Source organism: Chiloscyllium punctatum, chromosome 17, assembly GCF_047496795.1.
Source record: "Chiloscyllium punctatum isolate Juve2018m chromosome 17, sChiPun1.3, whole genome shotgun sequence".
NCBI lineage: Eukaryota > Metazoa > Chordata > Chondrichthyes > Orectolobiformes > Hemiscylliidae > Chiloscyllium > Chiloscyllium punctatum.
The window spans coordinates 89,383,985-89,389,984 of NC_092755.1; positions in this window are offsets into that span (position 1 = coordinate 89,383,985).

Consider the following 6,000-nt stretch of genomic DNA (forward strand, 5'->3'; position numbering starts at 1 on the left):
AGGGAATGGTTCTGAGTGGGTTATTCTTTGGAGGATCGGTGTGGACTAGTTGGGCCAAATGGTCTGTTTGCACACTGAGGGACTCTATGATTAGATCCTGACCATGAAACTGTCATCAATTATCATAAAAACTCAACTGGAAAGATATGAAAGGGACCTAAGGGGCAACTTTTTCACACAGAGGGTGGTACGTGTATGGAATGAGCTGCTAGAGGATGTGGTGGAGGCTGGTACAATTACAACATTTAAGAGGCATTTGGATGGTTATATGAATAGGAAAGATTTGGAGGGATATGGGCCGGGTGCTGGCAGGTGGAACTAGATTGGGTTGGGATATCTGGTTGGCATGGACGGGTTGGACCGAAGGGTCTGTTTCCATGCTGTACATCTCTATGACTCTATGGTTCACTAATGCCATTTAAGAAGGGCTATCTACCCAGTTCAGGGGTGATTAGGGACAGACAACAATTGCCAGCCCTCCTTCCAACAAAGGAACAAATAATTATTTTTATTAGCTGAATTTAAAGCTGCAGCCAATGTCCCTGTGTCATTACAGTGGGCCTCTGGATAACCAGTCCATTATGAATGTGCCAATGTACACTGAGTTGGATGATCAGCCATGATCATATTGAATGGTGGAGTAGGCTCGTAGGGCTGAATGGCCTACTCCTGCTCCTATTTTCTGCATTTCTATCCCATTTCACTTGTCCCTCACACATCACAATCCTTTGGATACTGCCAAAAGGAAAAATAAACATTGTCCCTCTCCTGCTTCGAATTGCCCAGTCACCTGGGAACAAAGTGCATACCATCCAGAACCTTTTTCGGACTGATTGCAATGTCATTGCAACCTCCACACCAAACTGGCTCATAGGAGACAGCTTCACTTTTACTGAAACCTCCACACCAAGCGTCTGTACCTGGCTTTACCTACTGACCCCGTCCAACACAAAACACTCTCTGACCCCTTTACTCCTTTTTTTGAAAGTCTCACACCTCTCCCACTCCTCCCTTAAAAGCCTGGCTTTCTGAAAAACACAGACTTCTATTCCCTGTTCCTTCACCTTAATTTCAAGTGATTGATCTTTTGGCTATTACAATTCTGGTTTTAGGAGCGAGTAGAAAGTGAGGACTGCAAGTGCTGGAGATCAGAATCAAGAGTGTGGTGCTGAAAAAGCACAGCAGGTCAGGCAGCATCTGAGGAGCAGGAGAATTGACGTTTTGAACATAAGCACATTCCTGTTAAATCTAAGTTTTGAAATTGCTTAAAATATCACTTGCAAAGTGGGTCAGGACTGTTTACTCCTGCTCCTCGGATGCTGCCTGACCTGCTGTGCTTTTCCAGCACCACAGTCTGTTTTAGGAACTGTCTCCTTATCCACTTAATTTGTTGCTTTCCCTTCCTTAAAGCACTTCTTGAAACCTATTTGTTCAGCTGTGCTCTCAACTTCCATCGCTCCTCAGTTTTCCCATCTCCTGATAAATGCCCACTGTTTTTCCAAATGTGGTAGTGGTATCCTGAAGAATTTAAGTTTTAAAGATCCGCTTCACAGTCTGACAATGGACTTCTGAAAGGACCTCTCAAATTTCAAATCTCATTGTCGATCTTGTCTTTTTGTTCACCTTCCTTGATATTCCGCACTCTGTTCAATCACCCTATGATCTCTATATGGTATAATCTGCCTGTACTGGACAACTATAAGGAAATTACAGCACAGAGCAATGATGTGGAGGTTTCAGCATTGGACTGGGATGACAAAGTCAGAAGTCAAACGACACCAGGTTATAACCCAACAGGTTTAGATTAGATTAGATTACTTACAGTGTGGAAACAGGCCCTTCGGCCCAACAAGTCCACACCGCCCCACCGAAGCGTAACCCACCCATACTCCTGCCCCTACATCTATATCTACCCCTTACCTAACACTACGGGCAATTTAGCATGGCCAATTCACCTGACCTGCACATCTTTGGACTGTGGGAGGAAACCGGAGCACCCGGAGGAAACCCACGCAGACACGGGGAGAACGTGCAAACTCCACACAGTCAGTCGCCTGAGGCGGGAATTGAACCCGGGTCTCTGGCACTGTGAGGCAGCAGTGCTAACCACTGTGCCACCGTGCCGCCCACAGGTTTATTTGAAATCACAAGCTTTCAGAGTGCTGCTCCTTCATTAGGTAAAGTTGCACGCAAAACAAAACTTTTCACTGCACCTAGGTACACTGGACAATAATAATCCAATTTTTAAAAAAACCCAATATACTGCAGATGTTGAAGACCTGAAATAACAACAGAAAGTTCTGGAGAAACTCAGCAGGTCTGGCATAGTCTGTTTCAAAGATGAGTCACATTGGACTCAAAATGTGAACTCTGTTTCTCTCTTCACAGAAGCTGAGTTCCTCCTGCACTTTCTGTTTTCACTGGCTTCACAGCCTGTTTCAGGACTAGGTTGAGGACTGGGTTGGGGTGTCGCTACTCTCAGTCAGGCCGATGCCACCAAGTTTACTTTGCTCTGTGGTAAGTCAGAAGTCACACAAGACCAGTTTATAGTGAAACATCACCCAATGAAGGAGCAGCGCTCTGAAAGCTTGTGATTTCAAATAAACCTGTCAGATTATAACTTGTTGTCCATCCCAGTCCAACACTGGCACCTCCACATCATTGATGCGTGCTGTAATTTGCTTATAGTTATACAGTGGACTGTAAGATTTGGCCAGTAGGAGATAACAGCATTTTTTGTTTGAGTATGTGCTCATTGATCCAACATCTATCTGTCTGAATTGGAACAAGTTACAGAATGCTTGGAGATGAGATGTATTGTACAGCGGCTCCACTGTTTGGGAGGGGTGGGTGAAGGGGCTTCAAAAGGCTCATTCTTGGATAGAAACAAAGATGCATGAGTGTGAATAAAGTGGCGATTAGTGTAACAGTTTCAAATTATGCAACATTAAGGCCCATGGGTGTCTTGCTGATGATTAAAGATGAGCCTTACTTCATTGTTATGTAAAATTAACTGAACATACAAATAGATGTAAATCAAAGGGTCACGGTTTAATGAAGAAACATTAAGGTAGTGTGATGTTTGTTACATATTACACCCAATCGAATTACAGGGTTGTCTCTGACAGCAAGCATGAAAATCCCTGTCAGAGGCAGAGTTGACCAATTTCCGAGAGTTTGGTGAAAATGTTCCACATTATTTACGCAGCTAATTCAGCAACAGTCACATGGGAACAGAAGAAGGCCATTCAGCCCTTTGAGTATGTCCTATCATTTACTGTGATCAAGACTGATCTGTATATTAGCTCCACCTACCCATCTTCATTCAATATCCTTCCATAACAAGGTAGCCCATCAATTGCAGTTTCAACACTTTCAGTTGATCCTGAGCCTTAACAGTTTAATAGGAGGCGGTGTGGATGTTCCTAAGAGTTAGAGAGTTCAATAGCAGTTGTGTGAAGAAGTTAATCCTGACATTATCTCAGAATCGAAAATGTGTTGCTGAAAAAGCACAGCAGGTCAGGCAGCATCCAAGGAGCAGGAGAATCGACGTTTCGGGCATGAGCCCTTCTTCAGGAATGCCCGAAACGTCGATTCTCCTGCTCCTTGGATGCTGCCTGACCTGCTGCGCTTTTCCAGCAACACATTTTCAGCTCGGATCTCAGCATCTGCAGTCCTCACTTTCTCCTAGAAGATTATCTCAAAATCGCCTCACACTCGGCTTGCTATTCCAATGTTCTCGAGTTCCCCACTAGGTGTGAACAATTTTCAAAATAATGTGAGAATAGTTGAGTTATCTGATTGTGACTATGCCTCCCAGTGCCCCTAGGTGTAAGACAGATTACAGTAGACATTACTGATGGTTACCACAAACCAACAGGATCGATGAGAGTTGGAAACTCCAGCGAACATGATAGGTGCTACACAAACAGACTTTTTCATAACTAGGGGCAGCACGGTGGCTCAGTGGTTAGCACTGCTGCCTCACAGCACCAGCAACCTGTGTTCAATTCCAGCCTCAGGTAACTGTGTGGAGTTTGCACATTCTCCCAGTGTCTGCGTGGGTTTCCTCTGGATGCTCCAGTTTCCTCCCACAGTACAAAGATATTCCACCTAAACTCCCCAGACCCGATCCTATCCCATAACTGCACAATTCCTGCAGCTAATCCACCTACCTTGCACACTTTGGAAGATTTAGCATGGCCAATCCACCTACCTAACCTTTAGACTGTGAGAGGAAACCCATACAGACACTGGGAGAATGTGCAAACTCCACACAGACAGGCGCCTGAGGATGGAATTAAACCTGGGTCCTTGATGCTGTGAGGCAGCAGTGCCAACCACTGAGCCCACCGTGCAGCTTGACTTGTTATCAAGCTAGATTAGAGTGGTGCTAATCTAGCACAGCTGGTGAGGCAGCATCTGTAGAGCAGGAAAATCGACGTTTTGGGTTTATCTCTCCACTCTGCAGGCACCCTGCCTCTATTCCTGAAGAAGGACTTTTGCCGTAAACATCGATTTTCCTGCTCCTCGGATGCTGCCTGACCTACTGTGCTTTTCCAGCACTACTCTAAACTAGAGTCTGGTTTCCAGCATCTGCAGTCCTTGCTTTTACCTTGTTGTCAAGCTATTTCATTACGTGAGGCATTCTCACCAACAACAGCAATAACCTGGCGATAATGATATAACCAATAACTAACAGCCTGATCCTGGCTTAAACCTTGTGATTAATTTCACAGGAGGTTTGTATTGCAGGCATGGCCAGCATACATTGCAAATCCCTAACTGCCCCAGAAGAAAACAATGGTGAGCAATCCTATTAAAAGTACTTTTGGGATGTCTAGTGCCGGTGAAAGATGCTATATAAATGCAAGTTTTTTTTTGAAGTTGTGAATGAGTCAGCCATGCACTAGAATGGAAGAGTCTGTGCAAACCATGAAGGTCCCATTTAATTAACATGTGGCTAGACAAATACATTTAAAGGGACTACTCATAAAACAAAGATTGAGCAGACACAAAATGTTAATGGGAATATTGATGGTGATCCATCTTCTTGAATCCAAGTAAGCAGTTTTGAGGACTCTTGTGGCACCATGGTAGTCTCCCTACGTCTGAGCCAGGAGGCCTGGGTTTCAAGATCCACCTATTCCAGAGGTGTATCATATGGAAAATAAAGAACATGAAAGCATGGGAAGGGTTAAAGCATGAAGACCTCTGGGAATCAGTAATCTGAGGAAGGAAGGTAGGATGGGATAACCATAGTGGAACAATCTTACACCAATTAGCAGAGTAAGGTTAAAGCTGAAAGGTCACTATGCCGAGATGAGATAACAAAGAAGCTTGCCTTATTACTTGTGTTAAGTGCTATTATGACAGGATTGGGACCATAAATATTTGGGACATGACATTAAAATATCTAATTAATAGTTAGTAGAGTCAGCTTGAGACAGGAGACTATTGTAACAGATGGAATAGCTAAATATCTATCATAACAGGTTAGTCTGGAATGGAAAGACCACTATAGCACAGTTAGCAATAAATATCTAACCGTGACATTAGAATAACATTAAGTAGAACGTACAACTAAAGAGATAGTGGGAACTAACATCATTGGTTTATTGTGTAGCTAGAGTGAGGTACTTTGATTAATATAGTTGGAGATGCTGATAAGCTTACAGAAACACGATAAAAAAAATATAAAAATCCACAGACCCTGAAATCCACGGGCATTCGAGAATCAGCTTTCTCAGTGTCACGGTTTTTCGTTTGCAAATACTTCTTGAAGAACTCTCTGCATCTCCAGGTGGTTCTCTATATTTTCTCCACAACAATCATAGCATCTCTAAAGAGTTTGGTTAAAAAATACCTCCAATTGAGTGGCTTCCTCAGCCATTTCATTGGGCAGGTAAGACTCAACTATATGTGGGTCTCGGGTCACATAAGGTCTACATCAGGGAGGGACCGGCATCAGTGAATCATCAAGGGCATTATGATAGAGAA